At 34.2% G+C, this 27093-nt stretch overlaps 1 long non-coding RNA gene across 1 annotated transcript; it reads left to right on the forward strand.

Annotated features, from left to right (window-relative positions):
• Positions 1-410: 410 nt before the first annotated feature.
• On the forward strand, positions 411-4417 carry LOC120072574. The gene is made up of 2 exons (XR_005480536.1): positions 411-1631; positions 4089-4417. It is a non-coding gene; the product is annotated as an uncharacterized LOC120072574 (long non-coding RNA).
• The last annotated feature ends 22676 nt before the right edge of the window (positions 4418-27093 follow it).

A 27093-nucleotide genomic window follows, 5' to 3' on the forward strand; every position in this document is an offset into this window, starting at 1 on the left:
GCCTAAGATCACCTATTACACTCCATTCTCAATACATTCACACAAATTTTACTTGATTTGCACAAATGAATTGTGAGAAACATCCCCTAGTTGCCCTAAGATCACCTAATACACTCCCTTATTGTTCTACAGAGTCTGTTGAGTCTTTTCTTCATTTTGACTCTTTGGGGTCACTTGAGTCTTTTGATTCTTCATTTTTACTTTTTTTTTTTACTAATATGAAACCAAATGCAAGGCGTCTACATGATTTTGCTTGGGATTCGATTCCCTACAATTGCCAATTTCTTAGATTTTTTTTTTCACATTTTGGAAACAAAAATCATTATAGACACTACTAGAAAAATAACATTTTCTTGACGTTTGGAACTATTATTTACTTGACGTTTTTGTAAGAAAATGTCAAGTAACAAGCTTATTTGAAAAAAAAAAGTCAAGAAAATTGATAAAAAGGCGAAGGGTGGTTAAATAAATATGCTTATTGGAACACTGCAGATTGAGAGAGAGGAAGTGAAGTACACTGGTGTTTGTCGATCAGTGGTGGGTCTTCGTTTGCACCGTCGGAGGTCTCAATTTTAGAAGCCATTTTCACCGGCGTTGGTCTAGATGAGAAGGAGTTTTCCGGCGTGGGTAGTCATCGATTTGCAGGGTATTTCAGCGTATAGATCTTCCATTCGAAGGCTTGGATTATTTTACTTTTGCATTCCATCTTTATGCGGAACTCTCATCGGTTAGGCCAACAAGAACGTAGTCCAAGCATAGTGTTCATTTCCCTCGCCTCAACCTTTAATAACAATACCTTTGCAAAAAAAAAAAAAATGCAAAAAAATGCAAAAAAAAAAAAACTCTTATTGGTTAAGAAATTAGAATAAATTTGAAGCATATCTTGTTTTTCTCTTATAATTTTTGGGAAATACATGGGATTGGTTTCTCTTAATTATTCTTCAGGCCCAAATCTTTGATTGATTTAACTCGAAATGCTTATTGACTTAGATCCCTCGTTATTTTTCTATTTTAGGGCTGGGAATTAGGCTTACTCCCATTACTGTAAAGAGGTCTTGAAATGAATTTCAAGGAAATTTTTAAGCTAATTTTTTTCCCTTTCAGATTTGATTAAACTTGTCTGATTATGTTTTGTGGGTTGGTCTGAAATGGGGGCAACAACAATTAAAAGTTGAAAAAGCTGTCAAGCTTTCAATCTACACAACTCTATATGTACATCACATAATGACCGTTTTTATTCAGGAAACGGTCTTCTCGTGTTTAGATGGGTGTTTATGTTTTCCCCTCATTATCCTCTCTTTTTAAGAACTCTTTTGTTGCAGTTGGAATCAATATTAGCTTTATGGTTGCTATCTCTATATATAAAAGACTCTTGAATTGTGTGGGAAAAGTATCTGAGATGAAAGTAAAATTGTTATATGACAAAGTTATGAAGGGACCACAAGTGAAGTATGTTTCTGGAAAAATCATTTCACTCAGATTATGTGCTAGCTTCTCCCCTAAAGTTCTTGAAAGAGTAACAGAGCTACTAGCAAAAGCTTCTTGTTGGATGCAAATCTGTTAGTTTTAGGGCATTTATTTGCATCAAGTTCTCTGGAGTACACCGATGCCTTGGAGTGCATATATCTAAGGTGTCTTTTCTTTTATACCTTGAATCTACTTCTTTCTTCCAGTAGCTTTGATTTGTAGATAATTAGTTTGTATTGCTCATTATTCAATGGTGATTTGGTGTAATATTGAGTTTGCTGATACTGCATTTTGCTGTCGCTGTATAGGGTAGTTTAATTTGCCCTACCAGGTGCTTTCCTTCTCAAAATTTGATTTGCTGGAATGATTTTTCCCAGCTACATTTTTTTGCATGATTTTTCGCGCAATGATTCACATGTGTTCTTACTATAATTGTTCTCTCTTTATCATTTTCCAAATAAAGCTTGAGCAGAAGAGGTAGCTGAAAGTATATGTAGGATGAGCACATATAGTTTTGCATTTTGCATAGTCAGAAAAATTAAACGCCGAAGGCCTACATTATTTGAATATTGAAGGAGGTTTGTGCACTTTTGTGTATTTTCTTTTTGCTTGTAACTTGCATTGTTCTGCTCCTCTTCACTGATTTTTCTGGTATACAAGTTCTTTTTGGTCATTAATGGGATGTTCTGCTTGGGTGTAGCAGCTCAACAAGAGATTTATAATTTGTTTTTTTCCATTGTTCTCCTTGGACTTGACGTAGTGGGCTTGAATGTGAACCCCCTCCCCCGCCCAAAAAAAAAAAAAAAAGTTTGATCTGGTGCTTGTGTGAATAAAGTATACTTTTTAAGTATTTCTTTAGTGTTCAAAGTATGTTTGGAGCTTAATTGTGTGATTGAAGTTTGATTTGGAGTTTAGTGTGATTAAAGTATACTTTTAAACTTTTGTTAATTGAGTTTGAAAAGTTGATATTTAGTTGTTATCTTTTAATGTTAGTATTAAGTTTTATTATGTTGATGGATCTTGAGATTTTTTCATTATTACTTTCGAGTGTAAGATAGATGTTATATTATTCTTGTGAGTTTGAGACTTGTAAAAGAAGAGTAGAGTATACGGAGATATGACAAAAGGTTAGCATATATATTGTATCAAAATTTACTACAAGAAAAAACACATTTCTTGACATTTGTAATTTTAAAAACGTGATGTTTTTATGAAAAAATTTCAAATAATAAGTGATTTTTGGAGATTCTTTGAAGGGATAAGTTTGGTACTGATGTTGGTCTATGGTAGTAAGCTAAACTATATATTTAGGAAGGAAATAGCATTGCATGATTTCCTAGAAGTATGGTAGAAGTATTAGTTTAAACTTTTATAGGTCTTAAAGGTTATGCTAATATAACTTTGTGTAAGTTAAAATGTAGAAAAAAAGTATCTTCACAGGAAGATGTTTAACATGTATCATTTTACTATGTTTTATGTCTATTTCTGGTGTTTGTTTGTGTAAAATTGTGACTTTTGAAACAGGAATGGATTATAGGACACAAGGACTACATTTGTGTGTGTTCATCTTTTTAGATCTTGTTTGCATGTTCTTTATCTCACTCTTTCTTTTTCTTTAAGTTTTAGGACTCCGTAGGTTGTGGTGCATAAATTTAGTAATTTTAAGTCATCTCAATCTATATGTTGTAGTTTTGGTATATTAGTTATTGATGTAGGTGCTAAAAACACGAGTTCAAGGTGGGCTATATTATTCTTGTGGAGGCAGGAGCATAGTGAGTGGGATTTTGCTAGGATTACTTCATATAGGATTGATAGGTGTAATTTTTTTAATTGTTCATAGAAGGGATGAGGGTTGATTGTACAATAGGAAATGTGTTCATATGGGGGTTGATAGTTGTTATACTTTTGAAATTGTTCATATGGAGTTGACTATAATGTTGGAATTGTTCATATGAGGTTTTCCATATTCTTTTAACTTAAAAATGCTTCATGAGGTTATAATATTGACAATGTTAAAGAAGAGGACTTTTGATAAAGATATTGGTGGAAATTTTGTTGATATATAAGATTGAAAATGCGTGTATTGTTTATTTGATGGATGAATGTATGTCATATATATACCAAATGTGGTTGTTAGATCAAAATATATATATGAGCAATTATAGGTAAAAACGTCAAGATTACAGATTTTTTTTTAAAAATCACAAGTAGGCTTGACATGTTGAACATGTCAAGATTATAGGATTTCTTGGCGTTTTTAAAATGTCAAATACTATGACACTTGACATTGCAAAAATGCCACGTAGAATCGTTCTTGATATTTTTTATTTGTCAAGAACATCAATATTCTTGACATTTCAAATGTCATTGTTCTTGATGTTTTTTCCTAGTTCAGAACATCAACATTCTTGACATTGGATTCCTTGACGTTTTTTGAAACGTCAAGAAAAGTGACACTTGAAATTTAAAAAACGTCATGAAACACTATTTTTGTAGTAGTGAGAAAAGTGAGTTTTAATCTGCATTTTGAATGTGAGGTTTGCGATATTGGATGTTTACATTTTTTGGCAATTAAAATATAAGGGCCATTGTTTTATGGGCATTTATGTTCTGCTATCGAGTCTGTAAGCTCGTGTCGATCGAGGAGCAAAAGTTGCTGAAGAGATAGGTGAGAAATTGGAGGTTTTCGGTCCAAGTTCGAGTAAAATGCAGTAAAGGGGAGCCTTCTGGATTGCAAGTGTTGCGATGCTAGGGAGCCAAGGGAGACGGACAACATCCTTAGCATTGCAACGCTCCAAACTTCATAGGCGTGCGCGAGGAGTCTGACGGTCGTGGGTTCAAGTCTCCTTTCTGGTGTTTGCAATAGTTTTTTCTTGATTGTATGTAATTTTATTTTTATTAATTAAATTAATATACATTAATCATATTAATTTAATTATTTTTTAAGTTACCAAAATTTGGTCAAATATTTGCTGTTTATTTTAATTTATTATGTATTGGATGTATGTTTAATTCAATGTTTGAATTTATATTACATAATGTATGTTATATAGATTTAAAATCTCACCGTAGGATAAACATATCCATGCATCATAATTAAATATCAATGTATTTTATGAATGCATGATTAAATTAGCATGGCCATGCATCATAATATAAGTATTATATTATTTTGTTGTATGATTAATTAAGCATGTTAATGCATCATAAAATGTTATAAATATTATAATGTACGGTGGAATGATGAATATGTATATTTATTTTTCATGGATGACAAATATAAACATCATATTTAGCCAATGAAAATGAACCTTGCATTAAGTATGACACTACTTAGATAAATATAAGCATTATATTTGATCGATGTCATTAGATGCAAATTATAGACTTTAACATGACATTATAATATAAGTGTTATATGTTTAATGAGATGGATTAAATTCTATAATCATGAGTTGCAAGGAAACATAGCTCCAAATTATTTTTAAATGGTTTAAAATTAATTCGCCTAAACTTACGTTAGAAGTAAATCTATTGAGATTAAAAATAAGTTAATCTTTTAACTTATTTTAATAGGATTAAAATGAATTCCATTAAAATATTAAATTTGTAAAATAATTGCCCATAAGAGACATTTGTCTAAGAAACATTATATTTAGGCGGGGTATTTAAGCTGACGGAAATGGAACAACTCCACCTGGGAACCGACTTGGAAGGTGAATTGGGAAAATATTTTATAAGCATACAATAGGTGATTGATTTTATTAAAGAGTTTAATAAAGCTTAAGTGGAGTGTCTTAGTAAATACCAGGGTCGAATATAGGGTCTTTGAAACTTTGAACTAATAATTAATGTTGAACTTGATGAATGAAACTTACCCACGTAATGTTAAATCAGTGCGTTGATGATTGTTTCTATCAAAACAAAACAAAAAAAAAAAAAATAAAAAAAATAAAAATAAAAAGAAAAAGAAAAAGAAAAAAAAGAAAAGAAAAGAAAGAAAAACTACTCAAAAGCAATAAAAGAATGGTGGGAAGGTCATGCGTTCAAGATGAAAGTGGTGTGTGTGGTTAAGCACATGCTTAATCTCTTTTTGTTTTATCTTTTCTGTTCTTTACAATTCACGAGTTAAATTGATGCAAAAATATTTATTCGCTTCCGCATGAGATTCAATCTCTTCAATAACATGCTCATTGTAGAAATTAAAGTAAGGAAAAGAAAACTAGAAAACCTGAAAAAAGCCATGCATAGTCCATCAAAACATCACAAAATTCGTAAATACAAGCCCAACGAACCTTAAAATCAACGTTATGGGCCTAACCGATCATTAAGCATTATATCCCCCTGCCAAAATCGTTCATTACAAAGCAAAAATAAAGAAAACTCATGAGTTTTGGCCAAAATCGGTCAAAATCGAGCCTAGACCTCCCTAAAACTTCCATACCAAGTTCGAAAATGAAAGAGGGATATATATAGAAATTGCGACAGTGTCGCGATGCTGGTAAGTAGTATTGCAGCACTACTTGAAAAAGCTTAGTGCCCGCAGTGTTGAGCACCAACGTCACATCGCCATTCATTTGAAATGGTGGTAGTATTACGGCGTTGTAGGGTCGTGTCACGATGCTACCCTTATGCCTTCAAGCACTGAGCGTGCCACAAAGCCTTGAACACTATTTCTAAGGGCACTTTGGTTATTTCACATCCTTGAAGTCTTGGTTGCTCGATTAAGCTTCCAAATGCTCTAAATTAACCCTAAATCATTCGTAACACTCTAAAATACAAACTATGCTTGACGACCTATAATAGATCATTTAGAGAGATATCACTTAGGCTTGGTTACTTTTGGACTTATCCTTTGGATTTGGGCTCAAGTAATAAAATTGGAGATTTTTATACACAAAGTCCTTTTTGTATCCCCAAATATTGCATAAATGTTCTATATTTTGAATTCTTCCGTTAAGATCTTTTAGTTATAATTTTGAACTAATTTAACTTTTTCACTATAATTTTAAATTTTTTGAAATATTTAATTAATTCCTTATTAACTTCATTTTCAAATTTTGACTTTGTTTTTGTTATTTATTAGTTTTTATTGTTATTCATCATCTAATGCAGAATATTTCAAATTAATATTTCTTTTATTTTAAGACATCTCATTTTTTATCCTTCAATATTTCTAGCTTAAAATTGATCACCTTTTCATTGTGATCTTAAGTATCATGTCGAATATAAAGTAATATGTTGAAAAATGTAAATAAACGTTATGCACACACACGTACGCACGTACATACACACATACATGCATCCACACGCGCGTGTACACCCACTGTACAAATCGTCTTGTTCATGCACTAATAAAATATATCCAGATTTATTATTTCTAGAAAAATCAAATATATATCATACATATTGTATTGTATTTATATCAAATATATCTTGTCTTCTCTTTCAAAGCTTTTTACAGATTATTGCTTTTATTTATGAGAACATTTTTTGTACTTCTTGAAAAAATTTCTATGCGGGTCTTAGCAAAATTGGATGTTATGACCAATAAATTTAAGGGTAATTATATTAGATAATATTTTTAAGACTAATAATAAAGTGTATGAGAATATTTTGAATAATTGTAAATATAATAAAATTTATCAATAATGTTTTGAGCCTCATTCCAATATTTGTAAATGTCCTTTTAACTTATTTGTGGCCAACGCAATTTTAAATTTTAGGCTAAACTGGACTATAAAAAAATTATCAATCGTGTTCTAAGCTTAATCAGTATTGGATTCGATCAAACCAATCATTGTAAAGAAGACACGTTTGAGCATGTCCTTCGTTTGTCCATGAACTTTAATTTTGAAGCACAACATATTATTTTGTTATAGTGATGTGGCAACTATTTCTTTCAAATAAAAGATATGAATATATATATAAAATAAAAATCTTCTGCACGTGATCTCCCGGCCCTTCTTTATAACTTTTTGTGAAACATCAACTATTTCTTTGGTTCTTGTTCTTGACAATAACAAGGAAATCGTGTGGTAGTGTCCCAAACGGATTTATTGATCAAGAAAAAAAGTTCGTAACTATCCGTGGGGATTTGTTTTGGAAAATTTGAAGAAAAAGACGGTCTTTATAGATTATCTTTTTCTCCTTTAAATCATTTAAGCATGCAATAACTAAATATTGTTTATCCTATGCAATAATTAATCATCTCATTTTTTGGACCATTTTGTTTTTTAATAATAACATTCCCTCACGACTTCATAATTGATTAGCAAAATCAACCAATATGGTGTACATTTATTTGTATATATTTTCATACATTGCCTAGCATTTTTGTCCCAATAATAATAAAAATCCTAATTGTGACACCCACTACAGTCTCTATACTCTTTACTTTAATCTTGTATATATCTATTATGTTTATTGAACTTAACAAAAAGACAAAGGGAAAAAAGAAAGTCGGTAGAAATTTCTTCTCACTCATTTTTTATATTAGAGAAAATATCAATTTACACCCCTCTAAACTTTTGGAATTGTATCAATTTAAATCTTAAATTGATAGCTACATATATTTAAACCCTCTATTACATTCTGTTTGGATAAACATTATGTTAGATTTATAATTTTATCGATTAAGCACTTTAACTTTCTTAATCGAATTAATTTAAAGTCTCATTTAAGATTGCTTTTGAAAATGACCATGAATCAATTCAAATTATTTGTTTGGTTGAAGAAGGATATAAACATTTAAGAATTGAATGCAATAATGATTTTCAAATATAATCCTCATAAGGATTTTAAAAAATGTTCCACTTTTAACAATTTAAAAATTTAATTAAAAAAATTAAGAGTGTATTTGTTTTATCTTTTCAAAGTGTTTAATTTTGTAAATAAGTCATTTTGAAAAAAAATTGAAGTTTTTTGGAACCATTCAAAATAGCTTTTGAAACACTTTCAAAGTGTATTTTGAATGGTTTTTACCAAAAGAGTTGAAATAAAAATGACGTTATTTTAGAAACACTTTTTCTTTAGTCGTCAATTCAAAAGGCCCTAAATGTCTAGCATGATAGTTTTCAAACTAAATCTAAAGGAGAGGTATACATTGATATACTTAAAAAAGTTCAAGGTTATAATTAATGAAGAAACCGTGAGTCAAATACCTCAGCTAGTTTAGTTTATAACTAACTTTATCTTGTAATGCTCTGTTGGTATATGTTATAAATATCATTGATTAGAAAACAAACAGAGTAGTTCATAATTTTTATTTTTCTGTAAACAAAACAAGTTGTACGCAATCTTCAAGTGAAAAGAACGTGAATCTTCCCCTAGACGTAGGCATTTTGGCCAAACTACGTAATCCTATGTGTTTCTCTTCTTCTCTTTCTCTTCTTCTTTCGATCGACATCAATCTTTCTGCAAATCGAAAAAATACAATCTTGTTATCAAATCGTATTGAATTCCAGAGTATCGAGTTCAATCGCGCATCGATTTTCTTCTATCGAGTAGCATCGAGTAAGAGGTTTTTGTCTTCGAGTTGCTTCGAGTAAAGATCAAGACTCATCGAGTAGAGTCAGTATCGATCAACACTCATCGTGTTCCATCAAACAAAGAACAGAAACTCGTCGAGAATAGAAGAAAATTTCTATGAAGTATCGAGTAGAAACTTATCGAGCATCGAAGATTTGATAGAGCCTTTCTCAGCCATTTCTTCATCATCTTAGTGTTGATCTTGATTAATTGGGTCTAGAGAAGTTTGAATAACCAACAACCTTTGAAGAAGCAACAAGTTGTGTGCAAGGGTTATAAACCAGTTGTGAAAAGTTTCTACTAATGCATGAGAAAATGAGAAAATGAGAAAATGCATGCACTAATTGTGAATGATACTTGGTCTTTAGTTCCTCTGCCTAAAGGTTATAAACCAGTTGCCTTTAAATGAGTTTTCAAACTTAAGAAAGGTGCATCTTGTGATAAAAAACCTTGGTATAAGGCAAGGTTGGTAACAAAGGGGTTTACTCAAAGAGAAGGAATAGACTACTCAGAGATTTTCTTTCCAATTGTCAAACAAACCTCCATAAGACTTCTCTTATCCTTGGTTGCTCAAAATATCTTATAATTGTATCAACTAGATGTGAAAACTATCTTCCTTCATGGACACCTAGAAGAGACAATCTATATGATGCACCTAAGGGATTTGAAGTTAGAGGAAAAGAAAATCTCTATTACTTACTCAATAAGTCAATCTATAGGTTAAAACAATCACCTAGGTGTTGGTATAGAAGGTTCAATGACTATATTTCTAGCATTGGATTCAAAAGAAGTTCATTTGACATATGTGTTTATGTAAATACAGGTTCCTACAAGAACAAGGTTGACTCATGTGTTTATGTAAATACAGGTTCCTACAAGGACAAGATTTACCTACTCATATATGTGGATGATATGTTACTGTCAGGTAGGTCCAAGGAAGATCCAACCTGTGTTAAAAACCTGTTAAAAAGGGAGTTTGATATGAAGGACTTGGGAGAAGCAAGCAAGGTCCTAAGAATTGAAATCCTAAGAAATAGGGAGGAGTCTATTTTAAGCAACAACCACTTTAACTATTGTGAAAAGATCCTAAAAAGGTTGAATATGAGTGATGCTAAACCTGTAAGTTTATCTATTGCTCAGACTTCAAGTTATCCTCAGCCAATTCTCCTAAAGATTTTGATCAAGAACATAAAAAAAAGATATCAGTTATACCCTATAGTCAGGCAGTCGGAAGCCTAATGTATTTAATGATTTCTACCCTATCTGATCTCTCATATTCAGCTAGCCTTGTTAGTAGATATATGTCTAACCCAAGTAAGAGATACTGGGAGGCTACTAAATGGATCCTAAGATACTTAGTTTGGTTTAAAAACTCAAGGCTAGTCTACCAAAAAGTAGCTGAACCAAACTTAGAACTATATGGATATGTGGATGTTGACTATGTTGGTGATTTGGACAAAAAGAGATCTTTAACAGACTACCTATTCCTTTATGGTCCTAATCTAATCAGCTGGAAAGCAACACTACAACCTATAGTAGCTTTATCTACAACAAAAGTTGAATATATGGCTTTAACAGAAGCAATTAAGGAGGCATTGTGGCTTAAGAGATTGCTGAAAGATTTTGAAATAAATCAAACAATGTTAAAACTCTATTGTGACAACCAAAGTGCTATCCATTTATCCCAAAATCCACAATACCACACTAGAACTAAACACATTGATATAAAATATCATTTCATCAGAGACAAACTAGAGACAAGGGAAATATAAATCTTAAAGATTCACACATCAGAGAATGCAACTGATATGTTCACAAAGCTAGTTTCAAAACTTAAATTGCTAGAATAGGTTGGTTCTGAACTTCCAGAGACAGGGTAGACAGAATGGTTAGAATCAGGAAGATCAAAAGAATGAAAGGCATTAAAGTCAAGGTGGAGAATTTGAAGAAACTGTGACTCAAATACCTTAGCTAGTTTAGTTTATAAATAACTTTATCTTGTAACGGTCTGTTGGTATATGTTATAAATACCATTGATCAGAAAACAAACAGAGTAATTCATAATTTCTATTTTTCTATAAACAAAACAAGTTGTATGCAATCTTCAAGTGAAAAGAACGTGAATCTTCCCGTGGACGTAGGCATATTGGCCGAACCACGTAATCCTGTGTGTTTCTTCTTCTTCTCTTTATCTTCTTCTTTCAATTGACATCAATCTTTCTGCAAATCGCAAAAATACAATCTTGTTATCAAATCGTGTTGAATTTCAGAGTATCGAGTTCAATCGCGCATCGATTTTCTTCTATCCATAGAATCGAGTTAGAGGTTTTCATCTTCGAGTTACTTCGAGTAAAGATCAAGACTCATCGAGTAGAGTCAAGTATCGATCAGCACTCATCGTGTTTCATCGAACAAAGAACAGAAACTCGTTGAGGATAGAAGAAAATTTCCATCGAGTATCGAGTAGAAACTTATCGAGTATCGAGAATTTGACAAAACCTTTCTCAACCATTTCTTCATTATCTTAGTGTTGATCTTGAGTAATTGGGCCTAGAGAAATTTGAATAATTAATATAATTATTAGTTTAGAGATTAAATTAACACAACTGCAAAAGTTTAAGGGGTATAAATTTGAAAGATTCCTTAAGAAATATGATGAAAAACAACATATCTTTTGGACTCAATGACATTTTCTTAGATGACTTCTCAATGTCCGAGTTGAGAGATGAGAGGTGGAAATGTCCAAATCTATGCATTTAATTTCAAATGAGAGAAATCGATTATATGAGAGGTATGTTTGGTAGACCCCTCCACTATGTTTTGTCTATGTATTTTGTGCTGGTCCATTTCTATATTGTTTTCAAATTCACTTGTTCCTATTTCTCTTTAAAGTCGACAAAAATGTCTTGAGTGAAAGTGACAAAATTGTGATGTTGAGCATGAAACTTCTTCCTATTCTCCTTGTGAATCCATTTCCGGATTCATCTAACTATGTGATTGGAATGTACGAATAGGGAAAAAGATTTACTTATTTTTGAAACCCATGAACCTAGTTATCTTGTTGTGTCCTACTTCATTTTTTATTTTTAGTTGTTAACCCTAAATTTGAATAACTTTAAGCTCAATTTACTTACCTTTTTTTTCTTGAAAAGTATAATAGAAGCAAACGATTTGAATCACATACTTTTTTGTCACTAACACATTTGCATGTCAGTTGAGTTATATTCGTTTTGACCTTTTTACTTATCTTGTTGGATAAAATGAAATGAAATCATAATGAAAATCAATTATAATGAAAATGTCACTCCATTTGAGATTGTTTACTATGAGTTATCTAGAACATTAATTAAAAACTCATTGATGTTTTTTACTTTCATATGGAGTCATACTGAAATATAGATGATTATCGATATACCCTTTTATTTTTCCAATCAATGAATTAACATAATAAAATGGTAGAAGAATTATAATACATTATTTCTACCTACGTATTCAAATTTTAATGCTTGAAAATGTTTTTAATAACTAAATAAAAATAAAGAATGAGGTATTTTTAAAAAAGAAAATAATATCTTAAATTTTACTCATCTAATTCAAATTTCAATTTCGTTTTATAATTTTGGAAAATTTTAACAAATAGGTAATATGTCAAACTATTTTAAAAATAGCAGAAAAAAAAAAGAAAATGAAGAAACCACTAAAAAACATTGATAGATTTCTATTAGGCTTTATCAGCCTCTATCAAAGAAAGTTAAAATTTTGCTATTTTGTTAAATAGTTTCTCTTATTTTTTTATTTTTGAAGATCCCCTATAATTTATTTTTTGAAAATACGTGTTCTTGATATAAATAATTTAGAGAAACTATATTTTTTTGTCCTCAAGTTTTAAAAATATACTTTTTTTAGTCTTGATATAAATAATTTAGAGAAACTATATTTTTTTGTCCTCAAGTTTTAAAAATATACTTTTTTTAGTCCTCGAGTTTTAAAAATATAATTTTTTTGTCCTTGCCCTTCCTTGTCTTGTTGCACATCTCTTTTTTTAGTCTTTTTATTTTCTTTCTTTTCTTCTATTTTTGCTTCTTTCCTCCATTTTTTCATTTTTCATTTCTTTTCTTAATTTTCTTTTTTATACTCAATTCATAAGTGACTTAACACCAACAAGCCAATCATCAAGTTTCATAATAGTAGTTATGTGGCCTCATACCAATGAAGATAGTCATTTTCACTTATATACCCATGATCCTCCTCTTATCTAACCAATGTGGGACTTTGGTCGCATTTCTAACAAAATTATTGATAGAATATGATATCAGCAATAGAAGATTATCAATGACCATCGGTGATAGACTTATTTAAAGAAGTTGATAAGACATACAATTTTTAAGCATATTCTATCATTGATAGCCATTGATCGAAGACTACCACGGATTATCACTGTCTCTAGTAATAACTATTATTAGTAGATTTGAACCTTTGATAGCTTTTTTGAGCTTTATTTGTTTATATCAAAGAAAAATATTCAAATAACAAAACATAAAATTTGTAAAGTTGGCTTAATTATGAACTTAAAAAGAAATGAGATACACCCATTTAATAACATCTATCTTGGGTATAGGAACATCGATAAGAGATACACCCATCTTACTCTCACACACATCTGATAATCCATCATGAATTTCACCATTGAGATTTCAAAACTTGCTTCTTGATACATATACTTCATTCTCAAATGAAAGGTTTCAATACATTTTCTTCTTATTAAATCCACTTCTGGCTCCGAAGCTTGCCTCCTAAATAGGAATGAGTTGTGTTTGGGTTTATGGAGGGAGATTATCATTTCTGTGTGGGGAAAATTGATTGTGAACTGTGTAGAAGAATACAATCGAGATCGGGCGAATAAATTGTCGATCACCTATCGAGCATAATCTTCTTTTGAAAAAAAGGGTAGAAGTAGAATCCAAAATAAGTTCACCAAAGGGAAATTTCGGATAGAAAAGCTGTCAAACTATTTATAGAAATAGTAAAAAAAATAGTAATAGATACTGATAGACTTCTATCTGCGTCCATCAATGATAGACTTGTATCTAACATTATAGTATCAATGATACACTTCTATTCATTTCTATCATTGTTAGACACTGATGAACTTCTATCAGCCTCTATCAATGATAGCTAATTCTATCAGTTTCTATCACTGATAGACAATAATAGACACTGATGAACTTCTATCAGCCTCTATCAATGATAGCTAATTCTATTAGTTTCTATCACTAATAGACAATAATAGACTTCTATTAGTGTGTATCACTTCTATTAGTGTGTATCAGTGATGGACTTATATCAATTTCTATCACTGATAGTATCAACGGTATACTTCTATCAGTTTCTATCACTGATGGACTTGTATTAGTTTCTATCACTGATAGTATCAATGGTAGATTTGTATCAGTTTCTATCACTGATGAACTTGTATCAGTTTCTATCACTGATAGTATCAATGATAGACTTCTAATCAATTTCTTTTGTTGATAGACACTAATAGGCTTCTATTAGTTTCTATTAGTGATGAACTTCTACTAATGATAGACACTGATAGACTTCTAATAGCTTCTATCATCCTCTATTAACGAAGATTAAATTTTGCTATTTTGTATAAATAGTTTCTCTTAATTTTCTATTTTTGAAAATTCCCTTTCGCCAAATTTGTATTATTTTTATCTTTTTTGCTCTACTTGTAAATAACTTTCCCAATTCTTCCATATAATTCAAATCCTCTTTAATTTATTTTTGAATGATAATTTTACTTGCATTTCAAACATAGAAAGATCAAAATATACTGAGTGAGAGAACTACCATGGGAAGTAAGAGCATAAAGATCAAACAAGTGTCTGAAAGAGAGTGAGAGGCAGAGTACCCTTAGTTGATTAAATTCTTGAGTAAATATCAATTTATAACTCTAAACACTGGGATTTTATCAATTTAAACCCTAACAAATAATTTCCATTTTACACTGTAAACATTGGAGGTTGTATCAATTTAAACTCAAAACTAATAGTTGTATCAATTTAAACCTTAAAATTTCATAATTGTATAAATTTAAACCCTATATTATGTTTTATTTCGACATAGTAATGAAAGATTAGGATTAGATTTAAATTGATATATTTATGAAAGTTCGAAGTTTAAATTGATACACGTAACAAGGCATTCTATCGATCTCGAATGATGCCATGATCAAGCATTCTATAATTTTTTTTAAATTTAATTAGCATTCTATCAATCTCAATATTGTCTTCAAAATCATTCTATCAAGCATTCTATGGATTATTAAAATAGCCATATTAATTTTGATCATGGAAGAAAACTTTTTAATTTAATGAGCATTCCATCAATCTTGAGATTGATGTCATGATGTTATTTGGGCTATGCTTATTTTGGAATAAGAAAATTTTATTTTGATCACGATAATTCAACTGATATAAAATATGTGCCATCTTGGAGATTTCATTTGTTGGCTTCATATTTTTCTAAGGCAATGGTTTCTGTAGATGTCTCAAAAAAAGTCTTAACATCAGTGGCAGACAACAAATTATTTTCATGCAAAATATTTTTTCTTAATATGGAAATATCTGACAGATTTGTTTCATTTAATATTTTCTTTTATTGAGGAACGACTTATCTTCTCCGAATAATGGTTTTTCCCTTTTTTGGATTCATTTAAAAGAAGTATTATGTTGTTTTTTTGAGACGGTCATTTTTGTTTGTCGCTTTTGTTAATCAAGCAAGACAAGTGTTTGTTCTATGACCATTGTGTGCCTCGTGGTGTTCTTGCTTATTTCTTACTATTCTACTATACAAGTTCTTCATTCGTTGATTACAACACGTTCAAGATAATCATGGTCTTAGGGGGAGCCTAAGCTATTGCTATTAGAGAAGGGATTCTCAGTCTTAGGGGGAGTCTAAGATTCAACATCGAAAGAGAAACTCAACATCTTAGGGGGATCCTAAGAATCATTAGTATTGAAAAATAAGAGAAGAAAAGATGAAGACAAGGTTTACATGGAAAACCTTAGGTCAGGGAGAAAAAAACACGATAGATAAATTCTTATTAATCTGTTACATCTACAAAGTACCACATACTTAAAAATAAATAAATTTGGAACAACCTTAAAATAGCAGAGAGGAGTAAAAGAATAAAACGCCCTTAGGACAAATACACCATATTTCAACATTCTCCCTCAAGTTGGGGCGTAGATATCAATAAGAACCAACATGCTAACACAAGTGTTGAAGCTCTACCTTGGCAATCCTTTAGTGAGGACATCAATAACCTGTTGGCTTGAAGGAATGTAAGGAATACAAATATTGTCGTTGTCTAGTTTTTCTTTAATAAAGTGTCTGTTGATCTCCACATGTTTTGTTGTGTCATGCTACACTGGATTGTTGGCAATACTGATAACTAACTTGTTATCGCAATAAAGTTTCATAGGCTCATGACTGTCCTGGTGAAGATCAGACAAAACTTTCTTCAACCATATCTCTTCACATATTTCTAGACTCATAGCCCTGTATTCTGCCTCAGCATTACTTCTAGAAACCACCCCTTATTTCTTACTTCACCAGGTAACAAGATTCCCTCACACAAAGGTACAGTATCCATTCGATCTGTAATAGATCCTGCCCAATCTGAGTCAATATAAGCCTCAATGGATCTTTTGTCATGTTTCTTGAACATTAAGCTTTTTCTCGGAGTAGATTTCAGATACCTCAAAATTCGAGTAACGGCCTTCATATACTTCTCGTAAGGAGCCTGTATAAACTGACTGACCATACTGACAGCCTAAGATATATCTGATCTGGTATGAGATAAGTAAATAAATTTTCTACGAGACGCCAATACCTTTCTTTATTAACAGGAACTCCTTCAATAGAATCTCCCAGCTTAGTATTGTCTTCAATAGAAGTATCAATGGGTTTACATCCAATCATTCATGTTTCCCTCAACAGATCCAGAGTGTATTTCTGTTGAGAAACATATATTCTTCTTTCGATCTCGTTACCTCCATTATGAGGAAATATCTCAGACTACCAAGATATTTGATTTTAAACTCTTCTACCATTCTCCGTTTTAATTTGAAAATGTTTGCAGTATCGTCACCTGACAGAACAATGTCATCAACATACACAATCAACAACGCCATCTTCCCAGATACTGATTTCTTTGTGAACAAGGTATGATTAGAATGCCCCTGAACTGAAACCTTGGGACTTAAAAAAGGTGGTGAATCTGTCGAACCATGCTCTCGAAGACTGTTTTAAGCCATATAATGATTTTCTGAGTTTATAAACCCGATTATCAAATTCTGCTTCAAACCCAAGAGGAGGGCTCATATATACCTCTTCTACTAACTCACCATTTAGAAATGTATTCTTTACATCAAGTTGTTGGAGATGCCAATTTTTATTAACAGCAACTGAGAGAAGAACACAGATTGTGTTCAACTTTGCCACTTGAGAAAAAGTTTCAGAGTAATCAATCCCATATGTTTGAGTAAATCCTTTAGGAACCAGTCTAGCCTTGTAACTATCAAAGGTCCCATAAGACTTATATTAATTGTGAACACCCATTTGCACCCAATTTTTTTATGGCCTTTAGATAGAGCAGTCAGATCTCATGTTTCATTTGTTTTGATAGCTTTCATCTCTTCCATAACAGCAACCCTCCACTTGGGAATTTCCTTGGTCATATGCATGTTGGTAGGTATTGTCACAGTATCCACGTTGGTATGAAGGCTTTAAACCCAGATGACAAGTTACTGTAAGATAGGAAACTACGCATAGAGTACCTGGTACATGACCTAGTCCCATTCCATAGTGCAATTGGTATATCAAGCTTGGCATCGTAATCTCCTGGTTTATCTGACTTTTCATTAGTACAAGAACAGGGACCACACTTGCCCATTTATGACAAGTCCTCACTCCTTTGAGTATCTCTTAGTGCCTCATTACTACCTATAGTTTTGACCTTGTCTGAGACAATCTTATTAGTCTCACCATTCTCGCCCACATCACCTCCAACGAAATCATTCTCACCATGTCATCTCCAACGTAATCATTTGCACGTTTAAAACCATCATAAAAAACAGAAGTACCTTGAACTTGAGCTGGTACCGGTCCGACTCTTAGAAAGTTTCCAGTGGAGGAATAGGAGACACTATTTCCTTTCTAAAATTCCTTTTGTAGTATGTTATCCAGAATACTTGTTTAATAGGAAGGACAGGGTCATTCATATCGAGGATAGGCGCAGGAATGAAGTCCATAGGAATAGAATATGTAGATGAGTTAGTCTCTTCGCTAGTGGTCTCCTCTTGAAGAGGACTAATGGGAGAAAAAGGTTTATCCTCAAGGAACGTGACATCCATAGTGACAAAGTACTTCCTTGAGGACGGATGAAAGCACTGATAACCTCGTTGGTGAAGCGGACACCCGGCAAAGACACACTTCTGAGCATGAGGAGCAAATTTAGTTTAGTAAGGACCGTGGCTATGAACAAAGGCAGTACACCCAAACACCCGAAGGGGGACATCTGAATGAGACGCATGGATGAGAAAGACTCTTTGAAACACTCAAGGGGCATGTGGAATTTATGAACACGAGAGGGAATTCGATTAATAAGGTGTGCAGCAGCTAAAACATCGCCCCATAAATATGAAAGGAGAGACGCAGGAAGCATGACGGAATGGGCAACCTCGATAAGGTGGCGATTTTTTCATTCAACCATTCCATCTTGTTGTGGGGTATAAGCACACGAATTTTGATGAACGATGCCTTTCAAAGTTAAAAACTCATGCAGGGTGTTATTAATAAACTCATGCCCATTTTCACTCTGAAGGATAGCAATCTTCGTATTAAACTGTGTTTTGACCGTAGTATAGAACTGTTGGAAAACAGACTAGTAAGAAGAAAGACCCATGTAAGATGGATGTCATCATCGATAAATGTGACAAACCAACGCTTACGGGATAACGTAGTGAGTTTGAAGGACCCCAAACATCACTATGAACCAAACGGAAAGGTTAGGAAGGTTTGTAAGGTCGAGAGGGAAAGGAAACCCTGGGCTGTTTTACACATATACAAACATCACAAGCTAACGAAGAAATATCCACATTATGAAATAAATGGGGAAACAAATACTTCATATATTGAAAGTTTGGATGACCAAGGCGGAAATGCCACAACAAATAATCTTTTTCAGAAATTATAAATGAAGATAATAAGCTAGTCCTAGACAAACTCCTAGAGGTAGCATCATTGGAAAGGAAATAGAGACCCCTATCATGCCGGACAGTGCCAATCATCGTCCCCGAGCTCAAGTCCTGAAAAGAAATAACATCAGGTGAGAAAATAACTCTACAGTTTAAATCCCTAGTTATTTTACTTATAGACAGTAAATTGTAAGAGATCTTTGGCATGTGTAACACATTCTGTAAGATCAAGCCATGGAAGGAAGAAAAATGTCATTTTCCTGCAACAGGAGCAAAGGACCCACCTGCAATCCAAATCTTCTCACTTCCAACACTTGAAGAATATGAGAGGAATCAATCAGATGAACCTGTTAAGTGATCGATCGCTCTTGAATCTAGTATCCATGATTCTTGTCCCTCAATATGTAGACTAAAAGATTAAGGGGTACCTGATTGGACAATCGCACTGACTCCAATAGTACCTGGGTCACTTGGGTTGGTCACCTGAGACTGTGCAACAACATTAGTAGACTCACTCACGAGTGCTCTACCAAATTTTGACTTGTCATTTGGAGGGCAACGTTTACCATTTGGGGGTCGACCATTTAGTTTCCAGCACTGATCCTTCATGTGCCATGGTTTCTTGCAATGTTCACATATTGAAGGAGTTTTCCCATTCTGCTTGTCATTATCAGATCCAGATGATTTCACCCCGAACTCAGCCAAGTCAACAATTGTAACGACGGAACCGTTCATGGCACTTGATCGATCTTCCTTTAACCTAACCTTAGAGAAAATCTCCGTAAGTGTCTATATTGATCTTTGTCTCAGAATTTTACTGCGAATAGTATCAAATTTTGAGTTCAACCCAGCAAGGAAATCATAAACCCGATCAGTTTCCTCAATCCTCAAATATCCATGGTCTTTTGTCTGCATTCATGGACCTGTTTTTGCAATGTATATAGGCATGACGTATTTTTCCTTTTAGAATACAGCTTCTAGACTGTGTCCTAAATGTCCTGAGTAGAAGCAGAATAGAGTAAAGGTTCCCGATTTGGGGTTCCATGATATCAATTAACATTGAGCGGAGTAAGAAGTCCTCTCCCTTCTAAACACGCTCTTGAGGGTCCCCAGGGTTTGGTCTCGATATCTCGCTAATTATACACTCGAACTTATATCGCCCCTCAAGAGCCATTTTAACGGATTGTGACCAGAAGAAATAATTCTGGCCATTCAGTTTCTCTCCTGTGATTAACCCTGTAGTAATTTTCACATATCAAGATAAAATATTTGTAGTAGGTAAATGTGGGAAAGCAGTTACCAGATTGTCCGTACACAAAGGTAGACTGGACGAGAAGTCTGAGTGGGAATTTGTGGTCCCAAAAACAGCTTCAAGTGCTGCAATCTGTTGCTGAAGACTAGCCAGTTTTGTCGAACTCCAACCGAGGATAGACTAAACTGTCACACCTCTCCCAGTTTACCCTCTAAAACAGAAAGAGGATATGATGGCAATAGTTACCGACCTAGGTGCTGACACTTACTGCCTAACTTAAGTGAACCTGCTTAAACCTGAATATGCAACGACTTGACGCAAAAAACAACCATGAAATTAAACAGTGCAAGTCTTATATAAAGTTCCAAAAAAAAACATATGTCCAACGAAATAAGATTACCAAAATAAACATGTGTCCCAAAAGAAAATAAGTTTCACAAGTCCTCGACTCATTTTCAAATGTGTGTACATCTAAACAAGTTTAACCTAAGCTTCTTCCTAAGGTCAAACTTTGGGTGGCAAGTTGCAATGGATTCAACCGTGAGAGAACTGACTGCTACCTGGGAAAAAGGAAAACATTTGAAAATTGTGAGCTAGTTGCCCAGTGAGTGACGGATAGTAATACATTTCTTCTCAAACCTTTTATATGCTTTAATGTAAAATCAACAACATGCTGGAAAATAATCTCAAGCAATTTGCATGATATCATACATTAATCATAGCATTATAATCAATCATGCTAACAAACCTTAGTTGAGAATAAGCATTCATAGCTCAAGCCCCCAACATACATTCATGGCCGTGAGACCCATACTTCGGTCCCATAATAAAGACTATAGCCAGGATGCCCATACTTTGGCATATCATAAATAACTACCTACGTGCACGTGGAGTATACTAAGTACTGTCAATACCTTAGGTACTTCCTCGAATACCTTTTATACCTTTGGTACCTGGTATATTAGAAACATAACATTAATGGAAGATTCGAGCATCATTATCAGTCAACATGCATACTTCACAATTAATAACATGTAGTTGCATTACTTTTCATACATTCTTAACATACGCTAGGATTAACAAAACTCATTTAAAACATAAGTATAAACTTTAATTGCTTGGAAAACCCGTGAATGTTAGCATGAAATTTGATTGGAAACGCATGTCCCTTTTATGAACATATTTGGAAACATTTAGTTACTCATGGATCCTTGGCCTTGGTTCTTCCTAAGCTTTCTAGGCCTCCCCAATGGACATAGCTCCTACACATAAAAGAATAAGAGTTTAGTTGCTACTTGGTCTCCCTTTTGAGACTAATCTTTTAACTAAGCTCATACTTAGCAAGGGATTGCCTAATCGTCCAACATTTTCCAAATTCAATTTCTGACATAAATAACTTGAAAACTAGAACCCATTTTAAGAATGTTCCTTCTCCAAACATGTTCGGAATTTTGTTACCAATGTTACCTCAAAGTTTCAGCATGAAACTCCTTGTGGTTTAACCTGAGCCCTCAAATCTTTCCCAACAACCCTAACCATAACTCTCTGTTGAGTAAAGAGTCTAGGGTTAACTTCCCAAAATATATAAATCGAACCATAGACCTCTTTTTGTCAAGATTTCTTCTACAAACTTACTTGAAATGGTGTCTATAAGAATACCTTAAAGTCTCGGCTTGAAAATCAAAGTGGTTCGGTCTAGATCCACGTTTCTTCGTTGAGTGCCCGAAAATGCCCAAAAATGAACCATCGACTTTTCCTTCCTACTTCTGCCTTCTTTCCTGTGAGAACACCCTTCTAAAGGCTCGATTTCAGAAACTAGACTCGAAGAGCTTTTCATTGTTACCAAGTTCATATGGTTTTCTCGGGTAAAATGTCCAAAACGAGCCCTTGAAGTTCTCTTTTTTTTTATACTACTGTTCAACCCTTTACCTGAAATCTCCTTAAGCCACCTCACCCACTAGTGAAGATCAAGGACCGAGATTAAGCCATCTGTTCAAGTAGCTAAAATAGAAGTTTAAGACTAAGCGTTTCGAGCAACTTTGATCCTCGCTAGGAAAACTCGATGGAGAGAAGTCCTTACTTGATAGAAAATTTCAAAACTTTCTGTTAAATACTCGATGGAAGGACTTGCTACTCGATGGGAAAACTCAGCATTGGGAGCTCGCTCGATGCACACTCCTTACTCGACGCTTAAACTCGACACACGATCCTTCCTCGCTTACCCTTGACGCTCGCCTCCTTCCTCGCTCATTTATACTCAACAGTCGGCAACCTTTACTTGATGCTCGACCCTTCCTCGATTACTTATACTTGACGCTCGACAACATTTACTCGATGCTTGTCTTTCGCTCACTCGATACTCAAGCACCCTTCAGCACTAACACTTAGCCATATTTCTCTTGTAAAGCCAGATTAATAAGTACTGAGAGCTAAGTTTCCTTGCTTAACCATTTTCCTTCTTCAGACTCACCCTTTACCTCGGAATGCACAAATCCAATCTAACTTAGATATTTAACCCAACATTTTGCTTTACTTACACAATAAACATAATTAAAAAGGAGAAAGTAAGGTGCGGGTTTTACACTCATCGGTCCTAAACAACCATAACCAATCGACCCATGCTGATGGGGTATATCGGGGTTTTTTGTATGATGGTTCTGCCCACATGAAACCGAGGAGGAAGCTTCCCCCCATGACCGATGAGTCAAGATTGAGGCTAGACAGGTGACTGGTATGATGACTGGAGAGCTGGCGTTGGAAGAACTGGTGCTTGGAGACTGACTGAAGCACTGGATAAATAGGCTAGAAGAACGTCGGAGGATAGACCAGCATGGAAGTGGCGCTTGAACGGCTCGATGCTAGCGCTGGAGCCTAGCATGATCGTTTGTACGACTGGTCTTGATCGATGAAAAGTAGAGGGATCTACGCCTGACTTAGTAATCTAGAGCCGAGGCATCGATGTGAAGTTGGTTATGATTGGCTGAGCATCTTCTTAAACGTGAGACTGAATGGCTAGTGGAATCCCAATTGATGGCATGGCTAAAGGGGCTCTGATCAACGACTGGATCTTATGCGACGAGGCTGAGCTGGTCCCAATCATCTACTGATTGTGCTGGGTTGATGATGGATCGAAGATATCAGTTGATGGCAACCTTAATTGCAGCGGTACTTGTCACTTCTGTCATAGTTCCATCACTTTCTAGGGTTGGTGATTGAATTTCTTCTATCTTTCATCATCTTGCTATGATACCAGATTGAAAAATATGGGAAGAAAAGATGAAGACGAGGTTAATGTGGAAAACCCTAGGCCAGGGAGATGAAATCACGATAGATAAATTCTTATGAATTTGTTACATCTACAAAGCACCATAGACTCATTAATAAATAGACTCAGAACAACCTTAAAATAGCATAGAGAAGTAAAAGACTAAAACGGCCTTAAGGCAAATACACCATATTTCAACAATTAGTGAAGAGAGTTTATAGACTTAAGGAAAGATATCAACGTGAGAGGAGTCTCAATCATCTTCGGAAGACAAGGTGGTTAGCACTAATATTACCAAACTGAAGGGGAGCCTAAGGACACCTGAGAGGGAGTCTCACATTTAGGGGGAGCATATGTGGTCAGTGAGTTGCGCTCTTCTTGAGTCACTATAGTGATCATGTATTGTGATATGTACTATTGTAAGCTGCTTAACTCTTTAATATGAGTGGATTATCTTTCTTGGGTTAACTGTCGCCCAGACGTAGGTGGTTTATCGTCAAACTGGGTCACCAACTCTTGTGTTCATTTACTTGTTTTTCTATTGTTAGTATTCCGATGTTACAATAAATGTCAGTACTGTTTGTTTCAACAATAAGTGATGAGTCATCCTAAAACTTCTTTAATTAGTATCAGAGTGAGTCACCTTTATCTCAGGTGTTTCGATCATGAATAGGATCAAAGAAGGTGGATCTACCATTCGACCTCCGTGAAGGAAATCGGAATCAAGATTTCCATAAGCAGCGGAACAAGACTATTCCAAATTACAAGCATGAATTAACAATACATTTACAATCGACTTTAAAACAAATGGTTATACAATTCATACAGAGAAATTATAGCATGAATAACTAAAATGGACAGAAAGCAACTCTACGCACATATGAAGATGCGTCTACACGCTCCGTTGCGCGATCACTCGAGCAATCAGTAACCTCGAACGCTCGATCTACATGACCGCAACACAACAACGAAACCTGCACAAACACTTTGCACTCATCCTCAACGATCTCCTCAGCCACGAACTCCTCTGTAACACGAACGGCCTCCATAGCACCACGAATGGCCTCCAGAAAACCTCCACGATGTCGAGTTGAGTCTGACACCACCAACAAGGCTACTTTGGTATTCTCGGTGTGAGAATCCAGATGGTGGGCTCAGTTCGGACTTGGTATGAGGCAGACGAACGGATGAAAAACCGATCGCGTACACAATTGAGCAAGTCAGAGATGGCGGAGACCTATCATATAGGTTAATGCCCAATCGTTTAGATAAAGTTAAGCGGTCGTCTAGCAAAAGCTATGCGATCGTTTAGCTCATCGTTTAGCTCAGTCTGTCGCCTACAGACACTACACGATCGTTTACCTTGGGCTAGCGATCGTCTAGCAAAACTATGCAACGTTTAGAAAATACTGCACAATCGTTTAACTTGCCATTACACGATCATTTAGCTCGCCCAACCATCGTTTAGTAAATCTGAATTTACTTGACGACTTCGTGAGTTTCTTTTGCATGGAGAGAAAACTCAAAAAACCTTTTTAAATGTTTGTAAAACATCTTTTTGAAAATAGGAAACCACTTTCCTTTTAAACTCACGGTTACCATGATCCAATAACCACCCACTACTTTGGTTATTTAAAAGAAAAATAATCAATTATCCAATAATTAATATTATGATAAACATAAATGATAACCAACTTATCATACTATATTTATAACCTACAGTTTTAATATTTAATCTCATGAAACATATAAACCATAGTTCTTTTTCTATTCCATGGTACTTAATGTTAATTTCATTTACATCAATCCTCCACTAGATGTATCTCATACATCATACCGATTATATCATATATAATCAAAATACCTCTTGTCAATTTGAACATTTCAAATCAACACCAAGAACTGATCCTTAACTGAATCCATTGAGCTACCAAGGGGACTTCATGGACCTGTAGCTCGAAGCTCCAACGGTAGGTGAATAACTAACTAAACTCTTTAGTCATGGGATCTGCCATCCATTAACTACCATGCACTCTACTAAAGACAGACAGATGAACTCTCCTTACGACAAATATATTATGGTCCATCTTAACCAATGAGCAGTGCGACAACCCTTCATAGATCGCTCGTAAGTACAGCTGGGCCAATAATCGTTATGCCCCTATAGTTACATTTGTCTACTTAAATACCACTAATCCCTCTAATGAACATAAGTCATAATCCTACTATGACTGAGTCTTCTCTTCTAAAGAGAATTGGGCCACTATGTTCAAGCCTTGGAATCAACTCTTAAGGGAGCAATCTCTCTACTTATCCCTGCTTCGGGGAAAAAAAGTAAATTCCATCTTGTGGATTAAGTTCCTAGCTCCAAGATCAGACAAGTCCCCAAAAAGGTAGGCATGTTAAGTTGGCAATCTGGCCACTCTCACCCATACTAATCAAAGGACCGCCCTCAAAGGCTGGAGTTCCCAAAACACTGAGGATTGAGGTCGTGTCACCTATGGTCGTTTAGGTGAGATGCAGAGTTTTAGATAATCATCAGAATATATATAGAGTCTAGTCATCTCATGATCCAGGTCTTATACAAACTCTTTGTATAGGACACCCCTGTTACGTCTGAACATGAATGGTCAGGACCTACCATCTGTAGTAGTTTATAACACTTGAAAACCTCTACAAAGTGGGTCATCCCGTAGTGTCACAAAGATCAGGTATCCCACTTTAATCCTTATACTACAGACCGATTTAGTCATCATTTAAGACATGATTCACTTGTACATCACATATACATGCTTAATTTCACATAAGATAAACAAGGAGCTTTTATTGGATATGAGTAAGTGCCAGAATTAAATAAAACTTATTTTATTCATTGAACAATATGTATCTTTACAAAACAACGAGACTCCGGGAGAATTAGGACACCCATCCCAACAATCTCCCACTTATCCTAATGACTTGGGAGACTAATGTACAATACAATATAAAAATGTACAATATATAACAAACTAGGGCATACCCCAATATCATCTTCTACTTGCCCTAGATAAGATGTCGCATGTCCCGTAGACTCAAACTCTCCAGGTGGCCCTCAAACACTTTAGCCATGAGGGCCTTTTTAAAGGGATCAGCAACATTGTATCCTATAAGGATCAGATTCTTATCTCCATAAACAAGCATGTAGTCCCTCGTTCTTCGAAGATACTTAAGAATCATCTTGACCGTCGTCTAGTGATCAAATCCTGGATTGGACTGATACTGACTGACAATCCCTACAACATAGTAAATTTCAGGTCTGGTACATAACATTG

The sequence above is a fragment of the Benincasa hispida genome, chromosome 3, assembly GCF_009727055.1.
Source record: "Benincasa hispida cultivar B227 chromosome 3, ASM972705v1, whole genome shotgun sequence".
NCBI classification, from domain to species: domain Eukaryota; kingdom Viridiplantae; phylum Streptophyta; class Magnoliopsida; order Cucurbitales; family Cucurbitaceae; genus Benincasa; species Benincasa hispida.